The sequence below is a fragment of the Rhipicephalus microplus genome, chromosome 5 (assembly GCF_043290135.1).
Source record: "Rhipicephalus microplus isolate Deutch F79 chromosome 5, USDA_Rmic, whole genome shotgun sequence".
Classification (NCBI taxonomy): Eukaryota; Metazoa; Arthropoda; class Arachnida; order Ixodida; family Ixodidae; genus Rhipicephalus; species Rhipicephalus microplus.
Genome location: NC_134704.1, coordinates 94067122 through 94092566, shown reverse-complemented (window position 1 = coordinate 94092566; position 25445 = coordinate 94067122). Strand labels below are relative to the sequence as shown.

Sequence of the window (25445 nt, the reverse complement as noted above, 5' to 3'; positions counted from 1 at the left end):
CAGTGAAGTCAAATTCTTGGAGCCGGAGACTCCTTCGTGCAAGACGGCCAGACGGATCTTTTAAGTTGACTAACCAACAGAGAGAGTGGTGATCGCTGATAACGGTGAATGGGTGGCCGTACAAATAAGGATGAAACTTCAGGACTGCCCATACCATTGCAAGACATTCTTTCTCCGTCGTAGTGTAGTTAGCTTCCATGCTCCGCCACGGTGGTCTAGTGGCTCAGGTACTCGGCTGCTGACCCGCAGGTCGCGGGTTCGATTCCCGGCTGCCACGGCTGCATTTCCGATGGAGGCGGAAATGTTGTAGGCCTGTGTGCTCAGATTCGGGCGCACGTTAAAGAACCCCAGGTGGTCGAAATTTCCGGAGCCCTCCACTACGGCGTCACTCATAATCATATGGTGGTTTTCGGACGTTAAACCCCACAAATCAATCAATTAGTTAGCTTCCGTTCGGGACAGCGTCCTGCTGGCGTAGGCGATCACCCTTTAGTTGTTGTCCTTCGACTGAGCACTGCTCCAAGACACACATTACTAGCGTCTGTATGAAGTATTGTTGGCGCGTCTTCATCGAAGTGGGCCAGCACAGGGGGTGTTTACATGCGCTGACGAAACTCGTGAAACGCCTGCTGTTGGTCTTCGCCCCATCTGAAGGGGGTATCTTCCCGAGTAAGCTTTGTCAATGGCCATGCGATGCACGAAAAATTAGAGATAAACCGCCGGTAATAGGCACAGAGTCCCAAAAAACGTCGCACTGATTTTTGTCTGATGGCGTTGGGAAGTTCGCCACGGCGGCAATTTTATCCTGGTTGGGTTGATTTCCTTGGCAGCTCACGACGTGACCGAGGAAGTGAAGTTCGTGGAATTCAAAGTGGCACTTTTCAGGTTTGAGAGTAAGACCGTCCAAGCGTATTGCTTCAAAAACTGCTTCAAGCCTTCGTAAGTGTTCCTCGAAAGTCGCCGAAAAGACAATCACGTCGTCGAGGTACACCAAGCAGGTTTGCCACTTAAGTCCCGACAAAATCGTGTCCTTGAGACAATGGAATGTTGCTGGCGCCGAACACAAAGAAAGTACCTGAAATTCATAAAGTCCATCGGGCATAACAAAGGCGGTCTTCTCATGATCTCTTTCATCCACTTCAATTTGCCAGTAACTGGTTTTCAAGTCCATGAACGAAAAGTAGCATGCATTTCGTAGTCTCTCCAATGAATAACCAATACGCGGCAGATGGTAGACGCCCTTCTTTGTGATCTGATTGAGCCTCCAGTAGTCGACGCAGAAACGCAAGCTGCCGTCCTTCTTTTTGACGAGTACTACAGGTGATGCCCAAGGACTGTTAGATGGCCGAACAACACCATCTTCTAGCATCGTTTTCACCTGTTTTTGAGTTGCCTCACGCTCCTTTGGGGCGATTCGATAAGGATTTCCGGATGGGTCCTGCGTCGGAATTCGTGATGATGTGGTGCTTCGTCAGTGCCGTTTGACCAACTCTTCATGTGGATGAGAAGCAGCCGTGGAACTTGTTGTTCAGCGTAAGAAGGCTGTCTCGCTCAATGAGAGATAACGTTGGACCAACGTCGGCAGGTGTCGGTGTAGTGATAGTAGGCGCTGCTGCTTCCTCCACGAAATGCCAATCTTCTGTTTGAGAGAGTTCGTTGAAATAAGCAATAGTCGTGCCTTTAACTATGTGTTGGCGTTCTCTACTAAAATTGGTCAATAGCAGTTCCGCGCATCCGTCAATAACAGTGATGATAGCCCTGGCAACAGAAATGCTGCTAGTGAATGCGAGCTCTTTGATGTGTTCAGTGATTCTAATACCGTTTTGTAATATGCCACAGTGCACGGATACGAGGGAGCAACTTCGTGGCGGCAGTATGGCGTCGTCATCGTCAATACGGAAGCGAGGTGGCAGGTGTTCCTCATCAGTAGCAGTGTGCGAGCTCATAGCGAACGTTACGCTTCTGTCGCGGAGGTCAATCACAGCCCCGTATTCGCCCAAAAAATACGTTCCCAATATGAGCTGTTTACAGCACTCGTGAAGAATGACGAGGGTGGCGATAAAGATGGAATCAACAATGAAGAGTCGGGCAGGGCACTTTCCAACCGGTGTCATCAACTGACCTCCTGCAGTTCTTATGTTGGGTCCGTGCCATGGCATCTTCACCTTCCTTAGTCTGTCGGCTAGCTGCAGGCTTATTATAGAAAAGTGGGAGCCGGTGTCCACAAGAGCCGCCACTTGGTGGCCTTCAATGTGAATGACATGGTCAGCGCTAATAACGTCGGTTACGTCAGCAGTTGTCCCATTCGTCGGATGTGTCGTTGCTGTCGTCGTCTTCGGCATCGGTAGCTTCGAGCTGTCATATGTCTGATATGGGGGCTGTTCGGAAGTTTGATTATTGGCAACCTTACCCCCCGAGGTCGCTGCGTCTAGCTCCCCGTCACGGGCTAGGGGACCTGGCCCTGGTGACGTCGGCAAAACTGCGACGATTAGGTGAAGTGCCCCGTGCAGGAGATGGAGAGCGTGACCCGGGCCTCATTGGTTTCTGCGGCAGTGTGTTCATAGGTGTGTCGTTGTACGTGCGTTGATCGTCGTACGTAGGGTAATAATGGTAGCGAGGAAACATCGAGTACTGTGCGTCGCGATAACGGAAAACTCTGTAAACATGCCCAGCTTCGCCACAATGAAAGCATACCGGTAGACGGTTAGCGGTACGCCACGAATCGGTTTTCCGACGCTGGTAGGTAAGCGGGGACCCACAATTGAACCACATTGTGGGTTTCACATTTTGGCTAAACGGCATTCGTCTGGTCGGCGAGATCGGTGCGGTTGGGAAAGTCGTCGGCACTGAGAGCGGCTGTGTTTCCGAGGTTGGTAGTGGTCCAGTCATTGGAGTCCGCTGTGCCGAAGGCGCGACGACGCGGCGTCGGACTGCATCAGCATAAGTAAAATGTCGTCGCACATCATCATAGCCGGGTGAAGAGAGAGCCTGACGGACCTTATGCCGGACAACATAAGCGACAAAGGAGAATGCCGGCGTTGGTTCGGTTGCTGTAATTAAACCAAGCTTCCGAAGCTCCTCCCTCAAAATGATGACTTCCCGCAGAGGACTGTCGTTGTCGCAGAAGCTCGCCGCAGTCGTAACGGGAATACTCGCTCGAAAGTTAACCGGGTTCTGCTGGCGGTACCGTTGCTGTAGGGCCCGTTCAATAGCTGTGGCTTCTTTCGTGAACTCAGCTACAGTGGTTGGTGGATTTCTCACTAGCCCAGCAAACAGTTGCTCCTTCACGCCTCGCATTAGATACCGCAGCTTCCTGTCTTCCGGCATCTCGGGATCTGCCCTGCCGAAAACATGGGTCATGTCCTCGGCGAACATAGCAACGCTCTCATTTGGTTTTTGAATTCGAGCTTCCAAGAGACGTTGCGCATTCTCCTTTCTGTCAAGACTAGTAAAGGAGTCAATCAGCTGGTCACGGAAGTCGTCCCACGTAGCCATGCTTCTTTCTCTGTTGATGTACCACGTCTGGGCGTTATCTTTAAGATAGAAGTACACATTCACGAGCTTGTCTTCTGGGGTGGACCACTGGTTGTACTTCGCGCAGCGTTCGAAATGATCCAGCCAGTCTTGTGCGTCTTAATAGGTCTCACCATGAAAGCAGTCAAGAATCATGGGATTATGAAGTGTCATGTGAGATGAAGCTGCAGTAGCCATGGTGGCTGAAGGCGGCAAGCGATTGCTGGCAGTTTCTGGCGAGGGATTGAGCTCCGGAGCCAGGCCTCGAAGACGGAGACTGAAACGGTGGACTGGTGTGTCGACGAATGGTAGCGATTCTGGGCTCGAATGTAGGGTCTGGGAAGTGGTGCCAAGCATGAAGACTACCAAGCACCTCCACCATTGTGACGACGCGGGACTACGCACACAAAGCGCCTCAAACAAATACGCTTTATCGATCGCAGGAGAAAGACTGGAACGACTTCTTCGTCTTTTACACACGGTCAAGGACACTCGCGCTCCTTCGTTCTCGCCACCACTGGCACATACTCGCGGCAATATATATATATATATATATTGTAATGAGTCGACACATGGTCAATTCAATCTAATTAATGGGCAAATCAGTGATCGCTGCTTTCTCGATCTCGTTTTTACGAGGCCCGCAGTGAGAGCTGACTTGCCGTGTAGATTTCCCGTTTTCGCAATGCTACTGGTGTCATTCAGTTTCTGGAAATACAAGTTTCTTCTTTATTTTCATAATTTATCTTCACTAACCAAGTGTCAATGTTTAGCACTTCAGACCATGTTATACTGAATGACCGAGGTTCTTTACGAATTCGTTTTTTTTTTCCCTTTAGGGCTCACATTTCTTCGAATCGTCGGCACTACTGTAAACAAGAAAGCTTTAAAAAGAAGGACAACACAACTCTATAACATTTACGGAATTACAAAAGGCGTCACAGTAATCACAGTAGTGATCATTCTAATAGTTTAGGATCACAGCTAAGACGACGCCATTATCGCTGCTTTCATCTGCGCGTGGCCGTGCCATGTTTTATATACCTTTTCGGACGCATTGATTTTTTTTTCCGGCTCACTCTTTCGTTATCGATCGGTTAAATCAGACGGGTCTCATTGCGAACTAACCAACTCACAGAGCACCCCGATTGACGTCCGAAGGAAGTATGTCCACACTTTCATCCGCTATTCCTAAAGTGTTCACTTGGTCATTAGGAAGAGGAAGAGTGATGCCGTGTTTTTCGAGTAGATTACGCAGCCACAGAGATAACCAATGTAAAAAAAAATCATCTATGTATTCATGGCGTCTCTATACAAAAAGCTGAACGTGCTCCAACACGCAATTATCATTTAGTTGTCCCGTCAGTGGCTAATCGAAACTTTTCCGAAATGCACAGGCGACGTAAAACATGCACCGCAAACGTCTTTTCATTTAAAATTCAGCGGTTGGATGGTGGTAGTTGGAAAGCATTCGCCTTTCGCTTACACGTAAGCATCATTCGACTGCAATCACGTGATATATAGAGTGGTGTTGCAGGTTTGCAAAGAACGTATAGGCGGACAAACCTTTCCCCAGTGTGGATCAGTTGCTTTTGTAACGTAGTCGACATTATTTCATTGTTGCATTTATTATATAACTTACTCGACAAGATCCTGCTATTACGTCAAAAGTTTTCGGTGCAAACTCATTAGCGTTGTAACGTATTGAACATCTGAAGGTAGAGCACACACACGCACCTCATGCCTCGGACCAATCTGCGTGTAACGCGTAACCAACAGAACTAAGAGACTTGTCCAGGAGCACGTATTAGCAGGCACATCTCGAAACTATCGCATCAATCTTACCCTCAGCCTTGGCCTTTCGTTGTGCAATTCGCGTAAGACATGCGTATGCAGTACGGACTTCTCAATAATCAAAAGGCACTCTGGACCCGGAAATTGTTCTGAAGCGTCTGCAGTGTAACGCGGAAATGTTCGCAACTGTCAACATATACCTTAGCCTGAACGAAAAGTTCAATCAACAATCGTGGCTTTTCGAACCACGTTCCTGCTCGTCCAACCCTCACGGGAGTTTTAGTTTCGACGACAACGGTAAAGCGAATGGCCCGGCGAACTTGCCTGAGGGATCGACTTGATTGCTGCGTGTTCGGGACTGTGCGCCCTCGATGCAAAACTGGCAGTGTTGTTCGCATTGCATTTTTGTTTCGCGTGTTGTCATGCGAAAGTTTCCCGCAGCGTGCTTCAATAGTTCCCGTATGCATACGCTGATGCAAACTTCGCGTAATGACAGCTCTGGGAGCACTGTTTGCGTGTGTATAACCAAGGCTCACTGCTGACGACGCGGACCTCGAACCGAAGCATAGACGGGTGCCCATGAGAGTTGGGAAGGAGCGCTGTCTACGACTGCACCCGTGTAGCGCAGCCAGTCTGCGTAAACTGAATCAGTTATGCAAAACGGCAGGATGACACAGTGCAATTTGTTGCTGTATGCCATAACGTAAGGCTATTAAACCCCTCAACCTCTCGAATAAATTAAGGGAAACGTAAATGCGCTGTGTGACAGCCGAAATAACTTTTGATAGAGCGAATCACGCAAGGAATAACCGAGATATTTTCCCTGTGAAAGGATTGAAATTCACTAGGCATACTTATGTCCACTGCTGTATTACATCAATGAATAAAGAAAGTTAAATGTCCAATGGAAATATGTTGTACATGACATGAATTTCATGAATTTCGATTAACAAGCTGTCACTTTTGTTTGCCGTGCAGACACGTCACCCAATGTCAGATTTTCTGTATATTAAGCTAGCAAACTGGCCACGAGCATGCCATGGCAAGTGATGTTGCACAATACATGCCACGGCTTTCATATTACCACTTGTCATTTATGTTCATCATACAGTCATGTCACGCAATGTCGAAATTGGGTTATATCAAGCTAGCGAAACAGCCGTCAGCGCACCATGAATATGGCGTGCAAATCACGCTGTACATGACATGCTTGATTTTTATATTACCATTTGCCACTATGCTGGTGATGCAAAACTATCTCATCATACCAATTTTTGGATAAGTCAAGTTAAAGAAGCGCCCACAAATACACCATGGCCATGTCGTGTAAACCATACCGTTGATGACAAGCTAGCAACGATTTTCACGATTGAACTAGTCGCTCATGATCATCATGCAGTCTTGTAACCATACAAATTTTGGTTGACTCCCATAAATAATACTACGACCTCGAGAGCATAAAGTCATAAAAGGTTGTATAGATAGATAGATAGATAGATATATAGATAGATAGATAGATAGATAGATAGATAGATATGAGTCCACTCAAAAACTTCACTTTTAAAAGAAAAAAAAGAAAAGCATTGAAGCAGAGGACAGTTGCAATAGGAAAACATGTTACTGTAGAGCAAAAAAGCAAAACGCTTTCTTTTCTTAATGTATAATTTTTCACGCTATATTTACTCGCAGAATGTATTCAGAACATATCGTCCTTTTTAATCAATAAGCATAATCTAAATTGAGAGTGCTAATCTAATGATGCGTACGTGCGCAAACGAGTTGCAAAGGGAGAACCCACAGAACATAACCAAAGCGAGGCGAAAGAGGAACCGAAACCAGATTTTTGCGGATGGCCGGTGGCCAGGCGGCGCTACCACCGCGGAGGGCAGAAAAATGTAAACATTACAGCAGTCGCCTTCCCAAAATGGCGCCGCTCTTGTAAGCTGTGCTGGTGCAAGTTTCGCGGACAAAAAGTGCGTGCTCTTCGTGTTTGTGTGTGCTTCTTCTTCTTCCGAGGCTTACTTTCAGCCTTCGGCCACTTCGAGGATTAGGAGGTATGCTTGGAGACCTTCCAAGTCGTCGCATTCTTGCGGAAGTGTGTCGTTTTGTGATGGTATCTGCCGAACGGTGAGCGTGCGGTATGGGTGCAGCAAATTTACGTGGGGAGTGAGCTGCCGAAGGTGAATGCATGAACGGAGGGGTGCGCTGATAGCGTTGCTTAATGGCGCTAACTTTGAACTGGGTTTCTGGTAACAAACTTGCTTCGTAGGTGGCTATTACGGCGTATTATACCCAGTCTACCATGTGCGGATGCATTCGGAAGATCGTTTGTTGTGTGCACTGTGTGGTTGCCCACTCTCACCGAATGGAAATCGTAGAAGGCATGCGATGATAAAAGCCGTTGGGGTATTGGAATTGATCTCTCGTAATTTGATTTACTGTTGAGGCGTGAAATACGTGCGGTGCCGTTTGAAAGGTGCCGTTCAGCGTGCTTGTTCACTACTTTCTGATCACGCATGTGTTTTGCTTTTACAGAGTGCTCGTCATTACGTCATGTTGATTAAAAAATAAAAAAAAAAGATTAGAGACTCGCCTTTGGAGCCGACAGCAGTCGTAAAAACACTGCCCTCGCGAAAGTAAATTTTGCTAATTTCAACTCCTTGCCAGCTATATAGAAGGTGCGTGTTTTCGCTTGTAATTCCATGTTTTTTTATTATTACGCGACGCATTCGTGCAGTAATATTTGAGGCTCCGACGTCCTACTGTAATTTGTTTAGTTCGCACGCATTACTGATTACTGACCTTGATATCTTTTTTTTTTTTTGCCAACTTCATCGCAATAGGTACCGTCATCAACTGAATTGGTGAGTTCCGCATTATTTATCAACATTACCTGCTCATTTAGATATGCGCATTCGTTATGTGTCATTTAGTGTATCTAAGCCGTACGTTGGGCTCTGTGTTTTCGGAGTTTTTTTTTTCTGATATTCAGGAGGTGTTTCTCGGAGTTTATCATTTTTATTGTGTGGAAATTTGACGTCAATGGGAGGTTATTTCTCGTAAATCTTCAATTCTTCGCAATTCGGTTGTTCAATTTGCAATATAAGTTGTTGCATCCTCTTCTAAATAATTTAATTTCTAATGAAAATGTGGCGCATTGTTTCTAGAAATCCTATATTTCCATCCTTTCACTTTTTTCGCACTTCCTGTTCATTTACCCTGTTGATGTGGTGGTAGTGGCCGTTGCTTGAAACTCGCCTGAATGTACCTTTGTGGGGAGCCACCGCTAGTCAAGCTGCTTGTCAGCTTTTTCTAACAGCCTTCTTCATCACCCTGATGAAAAATAAACCTATTAATATTATTAATATCTATCATAACGATTGGTGACTTTCTGCACTTTTTAAACCTGCCCATCGAATAATCGCTCGTCTGGACCACGAATTGAAGTTAGAGCCTTTACCGCCTGAACAGACCTGTTCTTATATTCGCCATTACTTCTTTCTGTTAATCAATGGAATCATCTGCCTAACAATATTGTTTGCATAAAGAGCTACGAAGAATCCACTCACAATTTAAAGATTCATCTTGTTGCTTGAGTGACTTCATAAAGCTGCCTCAGATGTGCATCTAGCCCGCCGTATAATTCGATCACTTGATCTTTGTTCAGGAGAGAAATCGCCAGCCTCGTTTGTTCTTGTGTTACGTTTCCTTTTTAGTGCAGTTTATCCTTATAATTACTTTTCTCTGATTTTTATATATCGATACAATGTTATTTGTTTTTAAACATTTTCTTACTTTGTTATTGTTCGTTTTATGACTGTATGCTACTACCCCCCCCCCCCCCTATGTAATGCCCTCTGGTCTTTAGGGCACATCAATTTAATAATAATAATAATAATAATAATAATAATAATAATAATAATAATAATAATATCTCCGAAACTCAAAATGAAATTACATCTGAACACAAATACATGTGAATGCACTAAATGTATTTTAGATGGCTGTAAGTTTTGGACGCGCTAACAGATATACATACAAGCACAAATACTTTAATATAAGACACCAAACCTTTGTCCGTTCGCAACCTTAAGGGTTGTAACAAATGCAAGCATAATTTACGAAGTTGCTGCCGCTGGTAGAGGCGCGCTTATGTGGAGTCGTGATTGCCAGCGTCGAAAGCGCTCTCTAAACGTAGACATTATAGCATTGTGAAATCGGGATTTGTTTCATAGATCCGAATCGTAAGAAGATTTACCGGCGAGTGCTTATAGTTTTTTTTCCTGATCTATCCGAAAACAAGGAGCCTTTATAGCTATGTGCAAGCAATGTTCGCAAATTAACGTATTTGACTTGTACTGCACTACAGGTAGGCCCACACTGATTCTGCTTTACTGTTGGAAGACGTGAGCTCATTATTCAGCCAAGTCGAGTCTTAGTTACGTATTTTTGAAAGCGTTTTCATCACATGTGCCCGGCCGTAGTGTTAGAATTTTATTTATCTTTTTTCGTGTCAGTAAGAAAAATCTCACTTAAGCATGTAATTACGCTCAATTGTCGTTTGTTTTTGCGTATGCATTTATAAATGTGTGTATACTTCGTCTTGCTTCACTAGCCGAATAACCTCTTATGCTCTAGTAGAACTCGCTGTTGGGCTAGTTGGTGCATGACTTGATTAAATATTCAACGTCGTGCTGAAAGAGCTACCACACACGAAAGATACAAATATAGACACCATGGGCGCTAACTTACAACCGTTTATTCCTTGAGCAAACAGGCTAATATAAACCCACTCTTCGTCGACACATGCGCAACATGATCAGCCCTTCTCTTACTTAACCACACTATCGGACCATAGCCTCATAGGAGGCTATGATCGGACACATGCTCTCCAGATAACGTGTTTCTGTCTCGTACAGGTTTAGTGACGTTTGTTAGCGAGTTAAGTGTGTTAGCGAAACGTCACTAAACATGTATGAGACGGAAACACGTTATCTGGAGAGCATGTGTCTGATAGTGTGGTTACGTTAGAGAAGGGCTGATCATGTTGCGCATGTGTCGACGAAGAGTGGGTTTATATTAGCCTGTTTGCTCAAGGAATAAACGGTTGTAAGTTAGCGCCCATGGTGTCTATATTTGTATCTTTCGTGTGTGGTAGTTCTTTCAGCACGACGTTGAATATTTAATCAAGACTCTTATGCTCCCGTGTGAATTTTTTAGGTTGTTCAGTAGTGAATGTGTCCGTGAAAAGTATTTTTCGAGCTCCTAAATTGCCATAGCAGGTAATTTAGTAAATGCATACTGTTGTTTTCTTTTGCATTTTTAATATGCCGCACACAGGGGGTAGACAGGTGATTATGAATGTTGAAGATTACTTAATAAGCTGTTGGTTTTTCTTTTTTGTTTGTCAGTGTCTCTTATTATGAATTCCTTCTGTTTAGTAAAAAAAAGTGCTTACGTCTCAAATGAACTGTAATATTAAGCTTTTTACATAATTGCATCGGCGTCATTGGGGCAGCACTGGTTTTCGTGTCTTAAAAACACTGTATGTGATGACGTAATTGCATTACTTAATTAATAAGCGTGGTGAAGTATTAATAAAACATTAGTGTTGCGGCTGTTTGGCGCCTCTTGCTTAGTACGCGACATGAAATCGTGATTTTAGTTTGAGAAGCTCGGTAGCCGTGTCTTGTAATGCACAACCAAAACATTCGAGAGAGTGAGTTGGCCCGTTTCCGGGAAAGTAGGGATGAAGTCGCGGCGAACGGGGTTATCACGCGGTCGTGTTTTGTTTCATGTGAGTGGAGGAAACAAACCGTGACTAATTACCCTATGCTCAGTGAAGAAATCTATATGATAGATTGATAAAGGGAATTAGCACAGTTCGGATTTATTATATACTTTATAGTTTATTTAGATTGGCCGTATGTCGCCTTTGTACAGGCTAGCTAAGAAACAGTTGATACCGGAAGTCAGTTTATTTCAGCTAAGCATTGAACACATTCCAAAGGAGCCACTCATGCAAGGTGGCGTCAACTAAGTGTTTTTTTTTGTTCTTTACAAGCACCCCACCGCGAAGTTTTCCAACATATTTTTTTTAGGTATCATATCTGCACGAATGCCATCACCACACTTGAACGCTTTGTTTCTCTGCAAAAAACAGAACGGTATTATCCGACGAGTTCCTCGATTGGTTCCTTTGTGCCGTTCGCGATTCGCTGATCTATTTGACAACGTGGCCTATGCGCAGCAGAAGCTATGATCAAGCACGGAACATAGGAAAATAATGCAAAGGTCCGTGTGTCAGGCTCAGACATTATGATTTCTGATAACCATCATGATGCCCCGCCGCAGTGATCTATAGTGGCTAAGGTACTCGGCTGCTGAGCAGCAGGTCGCGGGTTTGAATCCCGGGTGCGGCGGCTGCATTTCCGATGGAGGCGGAAATGTTGTAGGCCCCTGTGCTCAGATACGGGTGCACGTTAAAGAACCCCAGGTTGGTCGAAATTTCCGGAGCCCTCCTCTACGGCGTCTCTCATAATCATTTGCTGGTTTTGGGACGTTGAACCCCACATATCAAGCAATGATAACCATCATGATAACGTTGGCTGTAGCACAATCGCACTTATCTTGGTGCCAGATGATGCGTGGGCCCTAAAGGAACAACAACAACAACACTCGGTTTGTTCGTTAACCTGCACTGACATCGAAGAGTACACGGGTGTCTGCCATTTCTCCTCCACCCAAATGCGACCCCCGCGATCGCCATAGAATCCGCAACGTTCGGATCGGAAGCCGAGTAACGTAATCCCTGACACATCATGGCGGACTGGACATGAGGTTTGGGTAGGAACCACGCATGAAATCAATAAAATAGAGTAACCATAAAAAGAATAACGAAGCTCAGCTAAATGACAGGAGGAGGAAGCAAACTTTATTACAGGCACGTTTACTTTACGAAACCGCCCCGACCATTGTAGATTCCTGGACGTTACATCAACGCCTACGTGCTTGGCCTCCGGGATTGTTGCCGAGCGCAAGTGCAGTCTCGGAGGTCATTCCGTTTTTGTAGATTCCGCGGGACTTTGATTTTTGTCTTTGGCGATATTACTTTCGTTTTGTTGCCATTCCATGAAAGCTTGAGTAACTGCATATGCTAGACCGATTTGAACGCCGCACGAAAAAAAAAGATGAAAATACACACGACACCGAACTGGTTTTCTTGGTAGTGATGGTAACCAGCTGGCAGAGTGTGGTCATGTTGTGCCATCTCATCTGGGTAGCTGGCTTGGTTGCCCCTACCTATGGATTTATCGAAAGCAATCCCGGGAATAGGCAGTTATAGGAGGAGCAGCACATGGAAAGGATAGATAGATAGATAGATAGATAGATAGATAGCGGATAGTATTATTATAGATAGATAGATAAATATATAATAGGTATCTATGTATCTGTTATAAATATATAACAGATACATAGATAGATAGATGACAGACAGACAGACAGGTAGATAGATAGATAGATAGATAGATAGATGGATAGATAGATAGATAGATGGATAGATAGATAGATAGATGGATAGATAGATAGATAGATAGATAGATAGATAGATAGATAATGTAAGAGACAGAACTTCACAGCCCTTTTTACTTGGTTTAGCTCACATCTCACGTAGAACCCTGCTTCCTTCCGTTTTTTCTACAGGCCTTTTCTTCTTTTCTCCGAACCTAAGCACATGTGCCAGCTTCGCCATCAAGTTTGCGAATGTTCTTGTTCCGGTGCGGCCACTATACATGCCGTGCACGGCTCGGTGAACGGAACACAAGTCCTCCCTTTGGCAGGTTTAGTTTTCGAGCTTTCTCACTTTTGTCCGCTGCTTCTCTGGGTTTCTTTCCCGTCATTCCTTTTGCGCGCTGCTCAGCAATCTCTGTTCCGGCTCCTGGCGTTTGCTCTTTTTCCTCTTCCGTGGCGGGACTTCCGGACCAATCGATACTACGACTTGCGCCCAGGGGAAGTTCCGTTCTCGCGAATTGCGGTGCGTGCAGGAACGCCGGACGATTGTATAAACATTTATATCAGCGCCGTGCACTGAGAATAAGATATGCGCGATATTGAAGGACATGGCCGAAACGTGGTTTGGCGTTACAGGTGATGCTTCACGACTGCTATGGATTGGGGGCTAATAATGGGTGCGTGTTTCTATTGCTCGGTTCCGCGTCGTTTATTTACGCTCAAAGCTTTACTTAATCATAAAGTACAAATATCCATCCTGGCTATACTGATGCTAGAGGAAGATGGCTGGTTCAGTTATGTGTGTATGTGTTGTCACGGGGTCGTGTCGCTGACGAAGACGGGAACGGTTTGTTGAAAATGAAACTGTTGATTTGGCCGAACTTGTGGCCGGTAAAGGAAAATTAAGATTACAGTGATGCACACCCGCACTGATAGCGGTGAACGGAGCGTCGGCCGTCGATCTATATACTGACACTCGGCGAAGCGCGTCGGCATCTGTGCGTGTGCCGTCGAATATTCCAGCCTTATCTCTAGTCGTCGCGCAAGCTCTGGAATAATCTAGAGTGTTCGCGCATAGCCTCATCTATTTCATCAATGCCAGCCAGATGTGCCCGATCCAGACGTTCACTACCCTCTCCTCTAGCCCTTTCCTGCTCTCTCGCATTGCCTAGCTTTCGTGTGTGCTTCCCATGGCAGTCATGGGGAAGAGAGCCATTCATGCGGTGCCTCACGACGGGAATAATAGGTGGTTTCAAGATTACAAGCCTTGTACCGCAGAAAACTTCCGGCCGCCTCATTTACCTGCTTCTGACGTCGAAACTGAAAGCACGTTTTCAAGTTCCTTTTAAATGTAAGAGACGTCTCTCTTTAGTTTTTTTATATAAAAGAAACGTGCGTGAAGTGCAAGGAAATTACGATTCTTATCTAGTTCGAAAGAACGTTCATTTGAATATATTTTGCGAAATACGGGAAAGAAAGTGTAGAAAATCAGCGGGCTATTTTCTAAAGCTCCTCTTGCCCACCGAAGCTATTTTGGCGCATCGGTGGACAAAACCGGATGTCATCAAGGGGTAGTGTTTTTAACAATGAAAAGGTCTATAAGTAGCAATTTTTTTGTTCAGTTGTGTAAAGATCCGTGGGGCGGTGTCCTGCGATCCTCGTGTTTAAAAGGGTCTTTATGTGGTACCATCTGGCGGGGACGCCTGGCTGCTTAGCGAGGACGTCACTTGCTTTGTTTCTTCAAGCACGCGCGTCCGTGGGAATACTGCGTTTTCGTTGGACCGATTCGGATGATTGGTCGTCGAGTCGTGAGCGCGAATATGATTATTTGAAGCTTTAGTCATCGCGAACAAGTAACACGCACGCAGCGTTCATATGTATTACCATCCGGAGTGGCCCAAGCGTGCGTCTTTTTTTTATCTAAATAGGCAATCATAAAAGAGTTCTTGTCACTGTTATTTGGCGACGATTACTCCTTTCCATTTGATTGTTACAAACAACAAATTAAACATATCGATGGAGGCGAAAACGCTGTGAGCCCGTGTGCTGAGATTTGGGCGCACGCTAAAGGTTCCCAGGTGGTCGAAATTTCCGGGGCTCGCCGCTACGGCGTCTCTCATAATCATATGGAGGTTTCGGGACGTTAAATACCACGTATCAATCAATCAATATATGACGGAGGGATAATTTTTTTTAAGTTTGTGTCCCTTTAATAATACTGGGCCAGAAGTGGTTTGACCCTTGCTAGACAAGGGAGGCGCGGCTGTTCCTATATAGACACGCCACATTTTAAATGAACACTGCAGTAATGATCGTCAACATGGAAATTAGTCGCTGCGAAAACAATATGGCATATAGTCTTAGTTTCTGAGCTCTGCACTTTGTCTCGACGGTTCTCACAACGCTTTGCTGTTGCAGCGCGGAAATTGGAACTCGGGATGTACGGAGCCGTTCCTTTCTTTTATTGCGCGAAGGCGGTGACATGGGTTCGTCCGTGCATTTACTTCTCTTGCACGTACTGTACGTGCCTTGCTTGCGTTGTCACGGTATACGAGTCCTCTCGGACTGCCGACGCTATATCTTACCTTTTTGCCCGCCGGAAAACAAAAGAGCTTCGCCCGACCATTCGTGGTGGTCTTTGCACAGAGCCTATAGCGTGGCTGTACTTTTCCGGGTGACGGTCTTTTTGTGGCTTTTGTGTGAACGTGGCTAGTGGACTGGCAAGACTGCGTGCTCTGCAAGACCAAGAGGGAGTGCCTGGGAAGGCACCATTGCTGTGCAGGCAGACAAGTTGAGTACGAATGAAGTAACAAAAAATACAGAAATGAAACAATGCGATTGAAGCGTGTAATTAAAAAGTAAAAAGAAATGAAATTGGCGAAGAACGTAATAATGCATTGTATATATAGTGTAGATGCAGAGAGGCTTGCTTTCATTTACATGGAGCGCTTGGGCTCGTGAATCGAAGGAAAATGAAAAAAAAAAAAGGGTTGAATTTTTCCCTATTAGGGAAAGTGCAAAGTGAAGCTAGGCGTGTGCGTGCATGGCCTATTAGTCCTTCCTTCATTTCTTTATTCTTGGCGCATCGTGTAATTGTCCTCTCTAAAATATCATATCGTGAAGTGACAGTTAGCTCGATAAAAGACCAGATTGACATAATAATAACTGCCTGTCGCCGACTAGCCTGCAATCGAGAAAGCATTAGTCATTGCGAAACGGCGCATACACGTGCATATACACAACGCCATTCGATTGTGGCCGCCTCTTTGCAGTGTCTCAGTTGGCGGGTTTATCGCGCACATTGTCGCCGCCGACATATATATCTCTCTCTCTTTCTCCACTCTTTCCAATCCTTCTCTTATCTCCACTTTCCCGTTCTCAAGCGCAGGGTGGAAAACCGGCTTTCTTTGATTGGTTAACCTCGCTGCCCTTCTTTCTCTACCATTTAATGCCGGCTGCGTCGGCTGCATTTCCGATGAAGGCGGAAGTGTTATAGGCCCGTGTGCTCAAATTTAAGTGCACATTAAAGAACCCCAGGTGGTCGAAATTTCCGGAGCCCTCCACTACGGCGTCTCTCATAATCATATAGTGGTCTTGGGATGTCAAATAACACATATCTATCTATCTATCTATCTATCTATCTATCTATCTATCTATCTATCTATCTATCTATCTATCTATCTATCTATCTATCTATCTATCTATCTATCTATCTATCTATCTATCTATCTATCTATCTATCTATCTATCTATCTATCTATCTATCTATCTATCTATCTATCTATCTATCTATCTATCTATCTATCTATCTATCTATCTATCTATCTATCTATCTATCTATCTATCTATCTATCTATCTATCCTGGTCTATCTATCTATCTATCTATCTATCTATCTATCTATCTATCTATCTATCTATCTATCTATCTATCTATCTATCTATCTATCTATCTATCTATCTATCTATCTATCTATCCGTCCGTCCGTCCGTTCGTCCGTCCGTCCGTCTCTTCTCGACCATTTTTTTTTCTTGTCGCCGCCGCCGCCACCGAAATCTGTCACTCACAATAAGCCTCGCATGAGAATGAGGCCGTTCGCTTCGCGTAAGCGAGAATGATTTTGCTTGGAATATTTTTTTTCATTTGCTCTCGTTTGAGTGGAACAATTTTCATAGCAAATCTGGAAGGAACGTGCTCGCGCTCCGAGATTTTCTTAGCCCACTTCGGGAATGGCGCAGCTGTTTTGAATCGATCTGGTGGTCTGCGCCTGACGCCGGTAGGCTTATGTTCACTCGCGAAACGCTTCGAGGCCAGCTGAATAGTGCGCACCTCAGTGTAACTTAGGCGGAAAGCCGTAGTTCATGGAATAGAATCTGCGACATTTTATGTGCTTCGTATGTGTGCTGGAATTAAATGATGGCACGCAGAGAGCAATCGATGTTTACGAGACTCACGCAGATGTTTGCAGTGCCACTGACTGCGAATTTACACAAGCGAAGTCAGAGAGGTTGTCAAAAAAGTTTGCCGACAATGCACTTCTCCAAACAGATGAGCACATAAAAACGGCGTTTTGTTACGATAAAATATGCGGGATATATATGCATGCGCAATGTATGTGAAACGATCTTGCAAACTGAGCAGAAACTGGGCCTGGCCCAACCCGAGCCCGCCACCTTGAACCCGGGCGCAACCCTAAGCCCAAAGCTTCACACCCGGGCCCAGTCCGCGCACGACGTAACGACTACTTTGGCTCGGGCCGGGCCCGCGTTTACACCCGAGTGCGTGCAGTGCTCTATTTATATAGCCTGTACGTTTGGATAACATTGCGTTGCTATGTGGTTCACCTTTAAAGCAGAACTGTTATGGTTGAGGTTTGTCGTGCGTCGTATTGTAGGTAAGCTAGTGCAACTTGGTAATATCTAGGAATACTCGCACGTTCACAGACGCTTCCACTCTAGAAACGCAAAGCTGGAACCACACACGAGTGTCACATCTATGTGTGTGTGTCTGTGTGTCTGTGTGTGTGCGTGTGTTTGCGTGTGTGTGGTATTATATAGAGTAACACACACGCATGACGCTTATCTGCCGTGTGAGTTTCTTAAGTGAAAGCGTGTGCGAATGGGAGAATGTTTTCTAGGGATTACCGAGTGGTGCTAAATTACGCACAATATGACGAATTCCGCACTAGCCCAACCGCAGCTTATAATATCTAGTGTCGTAGATTATTAATATCAACGTCAACCCGCACGTGCTCATTGTCCGCCCAAGCACTCTGTAGAGATTGTAAACCCGAGAAGCTAAAATGGGTGACCCCTGATAGTCATGTATATAGTATAATACAGAAAAGGGTGGTAAATAGAGTGGTGTGAGGGCAAAAAGCTGGCCGCCCAAGCCAGGACCGCGTATAGGTGCCGATTAGCTCAGCTGTGGCACGGAATTGTGAAACCTACGCAAGCCGCGTTAATTTTTTTCTTTTTTTACTTCCTTTCTTCTTTTTTTTTGATGAGTACAGCACGAAGACAATGGGGAAGCCCTAACGACCGCAGAAAACCGCAGGGTTACGCGAATGCGTACGCTATTATGGTCAGAGGCAGGCTTACTCATTTTGCTGTGTGTGTATACGACGCGAAGAAAAAATAGAAGAGTTCATTCGGCGAAACGAAGAACAAAAATAAATAAAATGCAGTAACGACATTGGTAGTTGCCGGTGGCTTTCTTAATGCGACCCGCGGGAAATTAGGGGCTCTTGTTTTTCGCGCTCGGATTTTTTCCTCTACTGTTTCTGAATTAACTCGCTTTATTTTTTTTTGAGCTTCCGGCCTTATTCGGAAATGAGCGTCGCTGGGAGGCGCCGGGCGTTAAGGAGGCAATTTGCGTTGCCCACTTCACTGCTCTCTTCGACCAACGATGTCGGGAGAGAGGGCCTATTTTCGCTCCGTGCGTGCTCCAATTTCAAAGTACGACGACTACCCGCATTTTCGCCCTGCACTCCGGTAGATTCACCACCGTCCGCTGGCTCTTTCGCTTTTCGCGAAACGTTAGGCCATAGTGCTTTTGGGTTGGCTGGGTTAGGACTTTCATGGCCTTTTCTTTCGACGGCCAGATGGTGTCTCGTAATGTGGCTGCAAGGCGACTTTCGTAATTTTGTTATCGTTGATGGCGCAGTGGCAGCGGGACGCTCGGTGGCCTGAAAAATCTGGGCGGTATGTCTCCAGGTGTTTCGTTGTGGGTTGGTATGGTCCAGATATAAGAGGCTGTTGGGGTGTTCGATCCTTGCGATGTTGATGCAGACAGCAGACAGACAGACGTACGGACCGACCGACGGACAGAATATATATATATATATTCTGAAGGAATTAGAAAATTCACATTTGCCTCAACGGCGAAGCAATGAACGAAACAGCAACAAATTGGAACGTCACGTGAAGCGTGCCCCGCTGTTCTCACGCACAAATAACGCACGAAACGTAGTACCCACAGGTATACAGATGAACGCAAATAAGCGTCTCGTTTGTTACTTCGCTGTGTCTGTAAAGCGCGTCCTTTTTGCAAATTGAGTCTGTGCAGCAAGTGCAATGACCTTTGTGCGCCCGGTAACTACAACAGAATTGTTGTGCAAATATGTTGATTCCCAATCACCAACTAGCCCAAGCATCTGTCTTATCAAGAATTGTTCCAGTGAAAGCTGAAAGCGTATGGTTTTTCCAACTGCGAGATAAGCTCGTGGACGCCACCCCCACCCTTCTCTCCGCGGTGCAACGCACGCGTGGGAGATGACAGCGTGGGCCGCCGCGTCCTGACGATCTGGCGACGCGCGCTCATTGCGCTATCTCGTTGGTAATCCTGAAAACCGGATAGTTCCACCGAGATGGGCGTCGCCGGCAGTAAGTGGTACATATAAATACCTTGTCGTTTCAACTTTGAAAGAGGTGCTCCTTCGTGGCTGAGTGGCAAACGCCTCACACTCACAAGCAGGAAGCCGCGGACGTTCGATTCCGCGCGCCGGAGTCTTTTGGGGGCGAAGCTGCCCTGGGCCGTGCGTCCGCGATGTATGGAGTCGTCGTAGTAGTAGGTAGCCACCTCCACGGCCGGACTAGAGGAGCGGCACACGCGTACTCTTTTCAAGTGAGGAGGAAACCCGTGCACGTTAATCGTAAATAAAAACATAGTTGTTTCTGAACTTACATAGAGTAGTGTTGGTGGCTTAACCCCAATGAAATATACCTTCAGTTTGGTACTTACTTAAAAAACGCACTTTGAGCACAATGTGACCAGAAAGGGTTGCCACGTTAAACTCGCTGAGCGTAACCTCTTTGGTTTTAGCAAGGTTTAGCGACGGTTAGGTTGCAGTGTCATGAATGTAGTGAACTAGTATATAGCTTTGAATTAGAGGAGATGGAAGGTGAGGAGTAGACCCGCAAATCAGGCCGTAAAAAAGTGTGCGAGTGCCAGCTCTCGTTTAGTTCTTGGAATGTCCGCTGGATGGCTGTACTTATATGCTCAATATATGATGAAAAGATGCGAGATGGTGGCACTTGGAGTGTTCACTATATGGACGGAAGAATGGACGGGCAGACAGACAGACAGATGCACGGACAGACGCATGGACAGACGAACGGATGGACGCACTGACAGATGGACCGATGTACGCGCGGACGGACGGAAGCAAGAACGAACGGACGGACGCTTCGCCCCACTCATCGTCATGCACTCCGTGGATAAGCTGTGATTTCTCTGGAATATTTTTCTTTCTTGCGTTTTTATATGTATAAATACGTATACATATAAGGTGAATGACGGTGATACCGACGCCGACGCTGGTGGCAAAATCTAGCTGAGAGTGTACATATAATTGCTATCGCAATAAAATATACCAAAATATAAGCTGGCGCTTGTGCTAAGGAAGTCTGCACAAGCATATCGCTGCACATCGCTACAACACAGTCGCTTAACGCGGGGAATCATGCAGCGGCCATCGTGGGGAAGGTAAGCGTAAATTTCTCAAGGATCGTGCACGTCTAAATGGCGTAGCAGTATCCAGTGCGCATTGCCAGTGCTGCCAGAACGTCAAACGGACAGAAGGGGTTCAGGAGTTTGAAACCGAGGCTCTAAGCTGGACCTATCCAGTTTCTTGTGTTTGTATCCCCCGTGTTCACACGAGAGTACAAGTACGTTGCACGACCGATATTGATAGTATACGAGTCTTGCAGCCCTTTTATATATATGTAACCCACCTCCCCACTCCAAGGCCTATAAGGGAAATATGAATGAATTAATGGATTATGATTATGATTTGATATACCACATGAAAAGGGTCGCTCAGGTGGTCAAGTCTGTCTTTTATTATAAATGACCTTTTAAATTAGACGTTAGGGTACGGTATCTTCGTGATCGCGTATATATATGCTTGGTATAGCGCGGATATGAATTCCGTGGTTTCTTCAAGCAGGACTCGACAACTAACTGAAGCCCGGATTGTCGAATCCTCAAAACAACAAAACAACAAAAGAAGTTTCCCGCTGATGAAAGCAGACTGCAGCCGTGCATGTTGCGTCATGGGATTAAGGATTGACGGGATCCCATGCGATGAAGATGGTGCTGTATATCAGGCGGGTCTATAAACATTTCGAACCAGTAAGCCACCTTATGAACGTAAATACGAGTTCTGCGGTTCTCCGTGTAGGTCGTAAACCCCTACAGGCGTCCCCTGCTTCGAAGTATATAGCTCATATAGCGTGACGTCACTTCTCGCGAAGCCTGTGCCGCAGCGATAACAGTGAAGATGGGCGTATATTCGTATTGCGCTTTTATGTCGGTCGGTCTGCGGAGGCTCGCGTGTCATTCGTATCCATAACCCGGTCGCTGCGCTTGGTGGCGACACGGTGCGGGGGTCAAATATGCAAATGAAGATTATCGCTCCGAGGATATATGCTTTCGTAGTAGGAGTATATAGGCGTGGTTGCTATCGGCTTAGGGACGGGTAATCCGTCTTTTCTGCGACGGCGGCGCGAATCGTAACGACTTCGATTGGCGTTCTTACCGAACGCCTGCAATGACTGCACGTTTCTCTCGCACTTGTCGCCGCATCGATGACTCTTTCGCCGCGCAGGATTTGGCGGAAATCGATTGCCCTGGTCGGTGTATTTATGGGAAGGCCGCGCATATTTACAACACCTGAGAGAAGATTACATGCACCCAGGCATCCTTCGGTCAAAAGTGTTGTCACCGTGTGCTGCTATTGTACGTGCGATTTTATGTTCCCACGTGGTTATCTATATGTTTGCATGAAAACCAATGTGGGACCCGCCTCACGCGGCGTTCTGTGCAACCAAAACTGCGACTGAGCGCTATAAAACTGTCTTCAAATAATTTACCAGTCGCGCGCTGGAGCAGACGAGCTTTTCAACCGCGATAAGTGGGTCGTCAGCTACCTGTTATTACAGAAAAAAAAAGATGCCAAATTTTGTTTTTGTGCTCTTTTAAGTCAGACACTTGGCGTGTAGGGTGCGTAAATCGCTCAGTTAATGACAATACCAATGGTACAGGATAAATCTGGGTGCGAACGCTTGGCTTAAGGGCGAGTTTGTCTGAGGAATTAGTACATCCGCGTCGTGCCCGTGACTGCGGATGGCTTAAAATCAAACCTCGCTGCGCTGGGAATCGGCGTAGAAGCGACCTATAGCATCAGCTATCTAAAGCCTAGAACCCACCTTGAAGCAATTTAAAAACAGCCCTCATCTCCCAGCTAAGGGCTAGAAACAATTAACCTAGAACCAATCACATTAGTCTTTCAGTGTTGCTGTTTTGAGGCTTGTGCGGCCTATAAAACGTCGCAATCTTTTTGAATCAGTGTTGTTAATTTGTGTTGTTTCCATTAGAAGGCAATATTTAATCGCAATTGACTTATATACGTTTAGCGGGAGATAGTTCTCTTCATTGCTCAAAAACAGCCTGTTGTTTAAAATAAATCAGTGTCTCCAATCAACTGTATTTTCCGTAGTTACACAGGCTTAATCTGCTATAGCCTGAACATTCACGATATTATGTGCCACCTTTTTTTTTCCCGTGAAGTATGCGTTTTAGTCTTTAGAAGAACAAAACTGGATTTAAACTTGAAGCGCATCAAGTCATAATGAGTCGTTTAATGAGATAGAACGAATTTTAAATGATCTTAGGATTGCAAAGCCTCTTCAAGCCCCACCCCCCTTTTCCGAAAAAAATATACTAAGAATTAAGGATAAAAAGAAAAAAAGAAATAAAAGTCGCAAAGACAGAGTCTATGCAACAGATTTTGTAATGAAGCCACTCACGCTGGAAGCACCGTTACGCTAGAAAAATCGTTTATGGTAATTAGAGTCTAGCAAGCGATGTCGTTAACAACGTTTTACTGTTGTTTTACCGTTCTTGTTGAAGGAGGTCAAGAGTTAGCCGTTGTTATAGAAGCACTATAAATAAAAAAAGAACGAGGCTGATTAATCACGCTCTTTCCTTTCGACAGCACAAGAAAAGTGCCTTTTAAGGTTTAAAGGATATTTTACCGCTTAAGACTTACCTTTACGGTTCAGGTAGCACGAAGACAAAAGCAAAAAAGGAAGGGGAGTCAGGTGGTTAAGGGTGATGACGGTGCCTTAATGTTCTCGTAGTACTTCACCGCGACTTAATTGATTTTTGGCAACGCCTGCTTAGTGCTATACTTAATTACATTATCGTTAAAAAAGAACCGTGTAAGGAACCAAATATATATAATAAAAAGAACCCTATAAGAGCCAAAGAGTAAGCTTGGTGGAAACTGCCAAGAATATTAAGTGAACCGAAAAACCGCGAAACGAAAATTGAATGTGAAATCTGCGAGTTCACATGAACTTAGCAGCCCTTCTTGTCGGTGCTTCAAACAAAAAAAAAAAAAATGGAAAAGGCAGGGTTAAGACTGATTTCCTATGTTTAATCTCTACTTACGATGTTTACGGTAACAGAGTTGAGAAAGAATATTTTAGTAGCGTTGAATAATTTATTATTTCTTCTCTTTGTTCCTTCGAATATTTTGTTAGAAGGCACAGACCGCAAGTGTACCTGCTTGTGCGTGGAGCTACTATAAAAAAAAAAAAAAAACTGATTGTAACCGTTTGGCGTACGTGACAAATGTGTCCACAAAAGTGTGCTATATGCAGACTTCGTTCCGATGTGTGAAGACGATGCGTTACCCGCCATGGTGGACCTGGTCAGTGGTTGTAGTGCACGATTGGTGATTTGACGGTCGCGGTATCGAATGCGGACCGTAGCGTCCGAATTTTCTTAAAGCTGGTGTAGTTAGATTTAGTTTACAACTTTCGAGGAGCTGTTGGCCGTCGATGCTGCTTGCTTTGTACGACAAGGTGACCCCGACATTGAGCCAAGCTTATGAGATCTGTCTCTGGAGACGTTTCTCACGTACTCCGTGGTGCCTTCATATATAGTTACCGCTTTTCCAAGAGCCCCGGCTGGCCCGGCGCCGCAGGACCTATCGACGAGTCACCACTGCATGCACCCCTGACCACACATGTTTATCTGCGCGTAAGACCCAACGTCTTCGCGCTGTGCTGTGTCGTGCGCATTAAGTATTGTGCAGCGTATTCTCCCTCACCGTGGGACGAAATGGGCGTGCCTCTTCCCTCTTTTGTGGTTTGGTAAGGGGGCGGTGTTTCGCCTTCACCCTATGTGGGGGGGGGGGGGGTGGAGGTGAAGACAACATTTTCATTGGGCTGTCCTGGCTTCCATTATCTTTCCCTGCAGAGAGTACTGGGAAGACCAGGGCATAAAACGCGAGTGCGAGACGCTCCCGACAAGCTCCCAGAAGATCCCATCAAGCTTCAATCAAGGGCTTCCATGATGTTGCCATAAATCATGTACTTACCCTATCTTAAATGTGTAAAAATTGTAAATAAAAGTTCCTGTTAACAGCTCCGGCTACTCTCCTCGACATCTCTGCGAGACTTTGGCTGGCTCCAATCATATGGGCACACCCCCGACTACATCACTATATGAGGCTTGTTCTACAACACTGACCACTCGGCCATGTGAGCGAGTGAGTGAGTATGAACTTTATTGAGGTCCTGAAAAGAAAGAAAGCGGTGCCAAAAGCCCCGCCATCAGGCCGGCGGCTCCGCCTAGGTCGGGACCGGTAGACAGAGTCTTTCGGCGACGGCCCGGGCCCTCTGGACAGCCTTGAGCCGAGCGATGAGCTCTGTGCTTCGAAACGCGGAGTCCCAAGAGGACTGGTAAGAAAATTTTCTACCCACGTTGGCAGGGCATGCACAGTCAGAGCATGTGGTCTAAATTGTTAGATTCGTTGCTACAGTGCGGACATCCAATGGAGAAGTCAGGATTGATCCTTCTTAGTGTCGTTGGTGTGATGTATGTGTCTTCAGCTGTCTGTAAGTGATTGCTTGTGCTCTGTTCATGTTTGTGTGAGGAGGAGGAAAAATTGGACGTTCTATGATGAGACGTGAGTTCGTGATTATGATACGAGTGGGTCTTTGTGGTCGAGGTTCCTGCAGGTTGCGTTTAAGAGAGGGGACGGCCGTTGACGCGGAAAGTAAGCTCTCTCGCCAGTTGATGTTCCCACTCGTTTGGGTTGCCAGAAAAGTCGGA

General features: G+C 45.6%; 1 protein-coding gene across 6 annotated transcripts in view; it reads left to right on the top strand.

Annotated features, from left to right (window-relative positions):
• Positions 1–7218: 7218 nt before the first annotated feature.
• Positions 7219–25445, top strand: part of LOC119174335 (cytochrome b5 reductase 4) — a 323373-nt gene continuing 305146 nt past the window's right edge. For 5 of the 6 annotated variants that reach the window (XM_075895763.1, XM_037425194.2, XM_075895766.1 and 2 more), the window contains exons 1-2: positions 7219–7361; positions 8151–8171. The gene's annotated coding sequence lies outside the window, so the exon portion shown is untranslated. The remainder of the gene's footprint in view (positions 7362–8150; positions 8172–25445) is intronic. The other variant, XM_075895768.1, reaches the window with a different exon arrangement.